The sequence below is a fragment of the Pipistrellus hanaki genome, assembly GCF_964339955.1.
Source record: "Pipistrellus hanaki genome assembly, chromosome: 4".
Classification (NCBI taxonomy): domain Eukaryota; kingdom Metazoa; phylum Chordata; class Mammalia; order Chiroptera; family Vespertilionidae; genus Pipistrellus; species Pipistrellus hanaki.
Window position 1 is genome coordinate 49,289,940 of NC_140506.1, and position 10,157 is coordinate 49,300,096.

The following is a 10,157-nucleotide window of genomic DNA, read 5'->3' on the forward strand; positions in this document are numbered from 1 at the left end:
TGTGACTCCACATTTGACTGTATCAAGGAAAACACATGTGTAAAATCCACCCTTTGTCCCTCTCTTCCTCCCTTCCTTCACGCTTCTGAGCATCATTGATTTATTGTGCAATTTATAATGAATATAACGCTGAAGAGTTGCCATATTGCTATTACATTTTTAGAAACATTGAGTGATAGAACTCCTAGAAAATTTCAGAGATTTTATTTATCACATCAAACTCTTAGGCTGTAGTGTTGAAAATTAGCCTACACTTTGCTGTTACTTATACCTGCTGTTGTAGAAAAAAATAAGAGCTTATTTGTGACACATTTAACTTTGATCATAAATAAAAGAGAAGGAGCACCTTTTTAGAGTTAGTCATGGTAGTTAGTGATATTTCTGAACAGCTTTTAGTTTAAAATACTTCAAAGAAAGTCAAGGTTATGGCTTAGCTGACTGAAATGCTCCAGAAGTTGTACTATATAAACCATTAGTACAATAATACACCCGTGTGTGCGTGCGTATGTATAAAATAAGAATTCCAAAATAATTGGGACATCTGCATTAATCAACAAAACTCACATTAAGTCAAAACTTAGTCTTACAGCTGTCCTGACTTAAGCCAAGTGTTCCATGTTGCTGTGAAGAATAGTCTCTTTCAAACACTTTGAAAAGTAATTACTTGGAAACTTGTGAAGGTATTACATTTTTGTATTTAAACACCTATGGAGATATCCAATTCCTAGAATCTGAGCTTGTGGGTGGAATTCTAAATTTATATCATAATCTGTCTTTTGTGAAAGATTTTGAAAATAGTATGTGTGTATATATATACATATATATAAAACCTTATATATGCAAATTGTGTTGTATCACTTGTAAAGGGAAAAAAGCTTATTTTTCTTTATACTTCTGATAACTTGTTTTGCATATGACCAGCACTGACTGAAAGGCATGTGTAACTGCAAACACTGTTGCTTTTTGTGTGAAATGAAAATAAAAGTATTTAAATATAAATATCGTGTGGACTATTTGGATGAAAAAAATTACATACAGGGGTTGGCAAAAGTAGGTTTATATTGTGAGTACTCGAAAAAGTTTATTCTTGTATTATTTATTATTGTATTACTTATTTGTATTATTTGTCTTCTTGTTATTATTTTATATCCTCACTTATGATTTATCTTTTAGGTAATGATAGCTGATAATTTAACCTACTTTGCCCACCCCTTTAGGGGGTATTGTCTCAGATTATGATCTCTTCCAGGACAACGGCCATATTTCATTGTCTTTCATAACTTGTTTCCTACCTCACCAGGGCCCCAGTATCCTTACCCCGCGTTGACTCAAGGTTTCTCACACTCACACTGTGACATTTTGAGCTCTCCTATGCCTTGTGTGATGATTAGCAGCATGCCTGGCCTCTAATGCAAATAGCAACTCCCAGCCCCCAGTGTGACAATTAAAAATGTCTCCAGACATAGCCACATGTCCCTTGGGGGGTGGGGATTAAAACATTCAGTGGATGCTTGGAGCGGGGACTCAGTAACAGATGAACTCCATCTAGGGCAATTTTTTACTCCGTAGCTGATGTGCTTCTTGGAAATACTCATGTCACTTGAATAGCCAAATGATGCAGTAATAATTAAGTTCCTAAATAAATCTAAGACATAACCTTACAGGGAGGATTGATAGCATTATATAAAATAACCTGTAAAGTGCTTCCCGTGGTACCTGATACAGGCATAGGAACTATCAACTGGTATTGGATTTTTTGTTTGTTTGTTTTAACATATATTTTCATTGATTTGAGAGAGGGAGGGAGAGAGACATCCATAGTGAGAATCATTAATCAGGTGCCTCCTGCACGCCCCCCCCCCCCCTTTCTTTCCCCACCCAAGGGATCAAGCCCAAAACCAGGGCACTTGCCCTGATTGGGAATCAAATTGTGACTTCCTGGTTCATAGATTGACACTCAACCACTGAGCCTCACTGGCCAGGCTCAATTGCTATTGTAAAACTCAGCTACAGATGGAAGTGAGCTTTTAAAATTGAATAAGGTTATATAACTTGCAAGTTAGGAAATTAGAGAAATAACTGCAGCCTAACCCTCTTTTTATAAATTTAAGCCTTACGTTTGCAAAGATTTTGTTTCTTTGAGAGGCACTGTAGTGTATTAGAAAAAGCATGAAGTTATATAGGTTTTATGATTGAACTGATATCCTGTCACTGAACTTGGGTAATTACAAATAAGTATGAAATAAAGTTCTGGCATGACTAATCTGCAGCGGGGGTAATAATATACACCTGCAGTGAAAACATGAGGAATTAGGTCTATGAGAAAGGCCAGGTACTTCACAGGTGCTTGGTAAATACTCCTTACCTTTTCATTTATTTGCCTGAAAGATGCAAAAGAATCACACATGTCCAAGTCTCAATTCTAGCTAGAAAACATGGCATACACTATGGCATGGCACCGAGAAATTAGCCAAATGCAGGCTCTCTGTGAGTGCTAGAAGGAGCCTTGCAAGTGACCTAGTCTGACTCCCTCATTTTACAGAGAAAGTGAGGGCCCCAGAGGTTATGCTTTACCTAAGGCCTCCTTAATATCACATGTTAAATTTGCCTATGTGTTTGTGGTAGAAACAATTTGTATTACCTTTAAGCCTTAAGATGTGCAGTTACCTGCAGGAGACTGTTTCCTTGGAGACAAGAGGATTAGAATGTACTATCCAAAGTGTTGTTTCATTGTTTTAATGTGGACTGTAAAGCTAGATTAAACTGTTCCAACATTTAACTTTTAAACTTGATGGTGTGAATCATCTAGATATCATAATCCCAAAAGAGCGGCCTTCCCTGTAAGCTTACTAGGAGACGAATTAGGTTGTGTTGAAGTGCGGTCTCAGGCGGAAGGTAACTCATGTCAGGGGAGTTTAGACAGACTTCTCTCACGCCAAAGGGGACTTTAGGAAGGAGGGAGGCGGGTTGATGATGAGTAAAGTGCTGTAATGGGGGAGGAACTGGATGGAGGAACATAAGTAACTTCAACAGCTACAGGTAGGAGGTGAGATAGACCATTTTTCTAAAGTGATTGAAGTCAGCCTGAGATGGGCCCTCTGTCCTCAGGTAGGCCATAGAATCTACACCAGTGATTTCAAACTTCTCCTCTCATGGCACACATAAACTGAGGATAAAATTTTGCGGCACACCAAAAAGTATACTTTTTGCCGATCTGACAAAAAAATAGAAACTATTAACACCAGATGGGCTATTGTCGTGTTGGCTATTGTTATATTTTATTTGACAATCGGAGGGAAAAGAGGTCAGTGCCCCTGACTGAATAGGCAGGCATGCATGGCATGTTTTTAAAATTCCTGAGGCACACCTGCATGCTGAGGCACTGGCTGAAAGTCGCTGTCCTAGACCCTGGGTGCAGACTGCTATCCCTTCCCCCTTCTCAACAGAAAAGCCATTGAAACTCACAGAGGGACAGTGTGAGAGGGAAGTCACTCTCACATGCCTACAACAAGCTTCACCTTCACTTCACATTTTCCTTCTCCAGAGCCTTTCCTTTTATCTCACCATTTCTGGGGGATCTGTACACCTACCTATTTTACCCAAAGTGTGTGTGCCCCTGCGCGCGCACACACACACACACACACACACACACACACACACACGATTTTCTGACTGCTCAGTCTTGCTCCTGGATATTCCCTTGAACTTGAAATGTCTCCTATATCCAGATGCACGCGGCCAAGTGCACCAGGAACCCAGTGAGATCAATGGCCTGTGGTTCGCAGCTGGCCCCAGGGTTTAGGGCCAATCTGTGGCCTTTTGTTGTTTGGGTATCTTCCTTGGAGTCTCCCCCCTCCCTCCAGGCAGCTTATCAACTGTTCATTTCAAAGAAACACATTGTTCTCATAAAAGGGAATGATGTACCTCTTTAGATTGGCAACCGATTTCCTCCCAACTATGTTTTGCTAACCTAATATGAAAATTGGCTTAAGATATCTGAGCACATCCTGGCTTTGGGTGAGAGAAAAACAACCATAAATGGAACCAGTAGAAGAAGGAAGCTAGGCCATACTTTTAAAATGTTTTTTCATGGGTCATTCATTCAATAAATATTTGCAATCCTCTACTATTCACCAGGCCCTGTGCTAGGTGGGTCCATGAGGTTTGACTCTGTAATGTGAGCAGCTGGCTCCAGCTGGGAGAATGCCACCTGGGTTTTATAAACACCGCCGGCGTGGTGGGTGGTAGATCGTTGAGGGCATTTGGTTTATGAGGAACAGAAGTAAAGGGTGTCACAGTGGGAGGTTGTAAGCTACAGAGGCTGGTAGTGCTGCAGCCACTTCGTAACAGCAACTGCCTTGAATGGGCCGGGGTTGGGCACTCATTCCCCAGCCGCAATTCTCCGGTGGCTCATTTGGACGAGCAGTGCAATGTGAGAAATGGAGGCCTTGCAACAGATGCTGCTTAAGTGCCCGCATTTACAGCTTGTGTCACTGATTGGAAATGGGAAGTACTTTTGATCCTCACCGAGTAAGCATACAGGTATTCCTTTCTAAATGAATGATAAGAGGCCAGATGTTAACTTACTTCCTGTAAAGTGGTCAATTTAGGCAGCCTCGAAATCTCCTATAACCACCAAGGGAGTTTCGTTGTCCCAAATAAGACTTGCTGCAGCAGAAACTCTGGAAGGTGGTACCTTCCCAAAGCAGCCAGAAGGAAGCAGCCAGAAGGGGCTTGGCTGCAGGCCATCTCATCCCAGGACAGGAAAAGCAGTGCCAAGTCCCTGCAGGCAAGACTCTCCTGTAGGATCTGTGAACAAGGGTCCTTGTTCTACTCATCCTGAGATGAAAGTCATGACTGTTGGTTCACCAGGAAAGGTGGTTACAAGAGACATTGCTCCAAGCGTACAGCAGAGAACTGAGCTCAGCCTCCTCAGCCGACAGCTGCTCCAGGAAAACGTCCTTTCACTCCTTGCCAGGCAAGCTCTGCAGATGGCTGTCAGAAAAACACCGAAGGGACCTTCAGACCAGACAGATTTAATAAGAGGGGTGAGTATTTGATGGTTTGGGGCACTGACTTCCGTGGGAGAAGGCAGTCTGGCAAACCTCTCTGTGATATTTGCGGCACCAGTCTTCACAACTGTGTGTTGAAGGTGATGCCATTTGGAGACAGGTGCTTCATGGTTTAGAATACGAAGCTTATTGTTGCTCCATGCACACTAATGGTCCACCCAGGAAGACCCTCATGGGAGAGTGAGAAACAACCTGGAGCAGCGAAGCCTCTCCCTTGCCTCATGCAGGCCAGCCAGCGGCTGGGGATGAGGTGGAGAGAAGCAGATGGATCAAAGCTTTCAAACATCTCAAATGTATGGAGCTGTCCAGTTCCTCAACTCCTTGTGTATCACTTTTATCCCCTTGCCTACTACTGATAAGAAATAATTTCTGTACCTAGCAAATAGTAGAGGCAGGAGACATCACAAGAAAAGGAAATTACAAACCAATATCTTATAAATACTGGTGCAAAAATCTTCAACTAAAGATTAGCAAACTCAATCCAACAACATATATGAGTGTAAATGCTTATACATCATGACCAAGTGGGATTTATACCAGTAATGCAAGGTTGGTTTAATATTTTAAAAAATCAGTTAATGTAGCACATCATATCAAGGATACATCATAGAACAGAAAATAAAAGCAACATGATCCTATCAGATGCAGGAAAGCATCTGATAAAAAAAAAATACTTTTATGCTAAATACACAACAAAGAAGGAATGGAAGAGAATGTCCTCAGTCTGCTAAAGAACATGCATGAGAAACCCATAGCTAACATGGTGAATATTGGAAGATTTTCTGCTGAGACCAGGAACAAGACAAAGATGTCTATGCTCACTATTTCTATGCAACATTGTCCTGGAAGTTTGCAGATAGCATTAAGGCTGTTGATTAGTTGACTTTAAAATTAGGAGATTATCCTGGATTTTCTAGCTGGGCCCAATAGTGTTGAAAGGGTTCTTAAAAGAGGAAAGAGACAAGAGGAGGAGATCAAAGTGATGCCAGGTGAGCAGGACTCCAGTTGTTTTTTCTGGTTTTGATGATCAAGGAAGGGGACCACCAGCCAATGAATGTGAGTCTACCCCCCACTCCCCCATACAAGCTGCAAAAATGAAGTAAGTGCACTTTATAGAGCCTACTGAGAGGGGCACAGCCTTGCCCAGGCTGTGAATAACTGGTGAAACCCACCTCAGACTTCTGGACCATAGAACTGTAAGATAACATGTATGTGTTTAAACCACTGAAGTTTGTAGTAATTTGCTGCAGTCGCTGCAAAATAACCGGAGAGCGACTGCCCTTAGAAAATTGGATCTGATCACTTGCTAAGAAACTAGTGGCTAGAAATCCCACATTTTTTTTTTTTTTTTACCTCTGAGCTTTTTTTTTTTTTTTTTTTTTTTTTAGCTCTAAACTTCAGACAAGTTATTACAAATGCAAATAGAGTTTCTTGGCAACAAGAAAAATAGTTTCAGAAGCAGCCAGCTGGAGATTGGAATCACCATCTTTCAAACTGAGTTTCTTGGTACAAGCATATGTTATTTTGTGTGTCTTAGCCACTTTACTTTAAAAAATACCAAGAGAATAATTCAAAAGCTATGTATAAATCCTCACTCATAATGATTTTCTCAAAAATGGGAAATTTATTGAGTGGTAAAAATGGAAGAAACAACAGCTCGGAGTAGAGGTAGTATCTAGATCAGCAGAGATGAACATCTCTTAGGTCACAGATCCATTTGAAACTTTTTATTTTATTTATTTTATTTATTTATTTATTTTTCTTTATTAATTAAGGTATTACATATGTGTTCTTATCCCCCATTGCTTCCCACCCTCCCCAACTCCTGCCCTCATCCCCCTGGTGTCTGTGCCCATTGGTTAGGCTTATATGCATGTATACAAGTTCTTTGGTTGATCTCTTCCCCTTCCCTCACCCTCCTTTACCTTTTCTCTGAGGTTTGACCATTTGATAGATGCTTCTCTGTCTCTGGATCTGTTTTCATTCATCAGTTTATGTTGTTCATTACATTCCACAAATGAGTGAGGTCATGTGATAGTTATCTTTCTATGACTGGCTTATTTCCCTTAGCATAATGCTCTCCAGGTTCATCCATGCCGTTGCAAATAGTAAGAATTCCTTCTTTTTTACCACAGCATAGTATTCCATTGTGTAGATGTACCACAGTTTTTTAATCCACTCATCTGCTGATGGGCACTAAGGCTGTTTCCAATCTTAGCCGCTATGAACATAGGGGTGTATATATCCTTTCTGATTGGTATTTCTGGTTTGTTGGGATATATTACTAGAAGTGGGATCTCTGGGTCAAACGGAAATTCCATTTTTAGTTTTTTGAGGAAACTCCATACTGTTCTCCACAGTGGCTGCACCTGTCTGCATTTCCACCAGCAGTGCACGAGGGTTCCTGTTTCTCTGCATCCTGGACAACACTTGATTTGTTAATGATAGCTATTCTGACAGGTGTGAGATGGTACCACATTGTCATTTTGATTTGCATCTCTCAGATGTTTAGTGAATTTGAACATGTTTCCATATGTCTCTTGGCTTTCTGTATGTCCTCTTTCAAAAAATATCTACTTAGGTCCTTTGCCAATTTTTAAATTGGATTGTTTATCTTCCTTTTGTTAAGTTCTATGAGTTCCTTGTACATGTTGGAGATTAAACCGTTATCAGTGATAACATTGGCAAATATGTTCTCCCATGCATTCGACTTTCTTGTTGTTTTGCTAATGGTTTCTTTTGCTGTACAGAAGCTTTTTATTATTATTATTATTATGTAGTCCCATTTATTTTTTTCTCTTTAGTTTCCATTGCTTTAGGAGCTGTATCATTGAAGATATTGCTTTGGCATATGTCTGAGATTTTGCTGCCTGTGGATTTCTAAAATATTTTTATGGTTTCCCATCTTATGTTTAAGTCCTTTATCCATTCTGAGTTTATTTTTATGTATGGTGTAAGTTGGTGGTCTAGTGAAACTCTTTTTAGAAAAATTGGCATGCATACCAACCTACGCACACTATTTAGCATTTGTTTTTATTGTTTTTACAGCCCCGATGTTTATAAACTCAGGTTAGAAGCAGCTTATCTACTAATAAACAGATATTGTCATGATGTCCTGTTGGATGGTAGTGAGGGATAAGTCTCTTAGAAAACATTTGTGTGATGGAGCACAAGTTCACACACAAAAGAAGCATTTTCCTTATTCTAATTAATTGAGGGACTAGCTTCTCTTCTGGTTTTAGTCATCAATAGGATCTAAATCCAATACATTGTTGGGAAAGGATGTGGGCTCTTAAGTCCTTCAGCTGTGAAGCTGCAGGAGTCATTTCTCAGTCCCAGGGCTCTGCAGCTTCACTTTCAACCGAAGCATCTTGAGAAATTCCACTGTGAACACGTGACCAAGAAGTCCTGAGGGAGCAGCTCCAAGATCACAGGAAGGTACAGAGGGTGGAAGTGGGTGGAAACATTGGGATTTTCTCCACTCAAAACTAAAACATTCATGCTTTTAGTTGGTTGGTTTGGTTTTTAACTCAATTCATGGAGATTTATTAACAGAAAACTAAAAATTAACTGGTGGTGCAATGCAGTTAAAGGAGTGTCACCTCGCTGTCAAGGTCCTGTGGCTGCGTGAAGGCCACTCAGCAGAATTCCCTGGACACGGAGGTATGCCCGGGCAGATGCTGTTATTGTAATTATCGTTACAAAGTGCTTGTGTAGCGATAGGATTCTCACAATCACAGAGTTTTTTACTCTCCCTGTGAGTTTAGAGGCAGATTAACATACTTCCCTCCTGTCTTCTCCCCGTTTTACAAACGAGGGAACAAAGACCCAGGGAGACAAAATAAGTTGTTCAAGACTTGCAGAAAAAACTACAATCTCATTCTTCTGGTTTTACAAAACAAAACCTGGTGCTTTTTTAAAAATAGCTTTTCCAGCACTGTGGTTCTCATGGTTGATTGCCTTGTTAATCTACAGCAGTTTTCCATCTGCATCAAAAGAACTAATGGACCTTGCTATGAATGAGAATTCTCTGTGCCCATCATGGGAGCATTCAGTGGGAAGCCAAATCAACACCAGCCAATCTTCCAAATAGCTCTTCTAATTCCTGTGTTAAGTATTTACTTTTTCTCAGTCCATTCATGACAGGTCAACCATGGAGACAAATAAGCTCAACTGGGAAAATATAGAAGGAAGGAATCTAAAACCCATGCCTATAAAAAATGTCAGGCACCTGTAGGATGTGTTCTAGGCGCTTGGGAACCGTCCTTAGTGGGGAGAACCACGAAATACCAGAGCATCGCTTCACAGCCGGTACAAGAGGGCTTTGCAGATGGTCACACAGCACAGAAACCATATTTTGATTTTCTCTCAGTGAAAGGCATGATGAGTTGTTTCAGGAACATGAACTCGAGAAGAAAGAGGATGGAACCAGGATGAAGACATTGGGATTTTCTCCATTAAAATAAAAACAAAAACAAAAACAAAACCACAAAATATTCATGCATTTAATTGGTTGGTTGCATTTTTTAATTCAATTCATGGGGATTGATTAACATTAATAATTTCTTGCTGGAGACTCCTCACTCGTGGGGTGACAGGGGCAGAAGTTAATTCTGCAGAGCCACGTTTGAGGAGGAGGCTGGGGATGCCGGGTTTGTTCAAAGAGACGACACAGAAGCAAAGCCTAGGAGCTTCCCATCAGAAGTGAGTCAGGGTGAGGGGAATCCAGATGAGAGTCTGTCTGTGTCCAAAATAACCACAAAACTAAGATATTATACCTTTTACGCCCATATCTATGATCTATCCTCTAGTCTAAACTAACTGGTGGTTACAACTTTAAAAAAAATGTCATTTAAAATAAAGTCCTTTAATAATTAAAAAAAATAATTTCCCCTGGAAACAATAATTGACTCTGAATACAAAGTATTATATGTCACTGAAGAGTGATCATTTTTTTTTTGAACTGCCCCTCCAGAGAGCAGTGTACAAATTGGCTGTTATGTTTTAAGCAAAAGACTCAAAATGACAAAAGAAAAGAAACCCAATCTTTTAATTGGCACAACCGATGAAACTTAAACGAGGGAC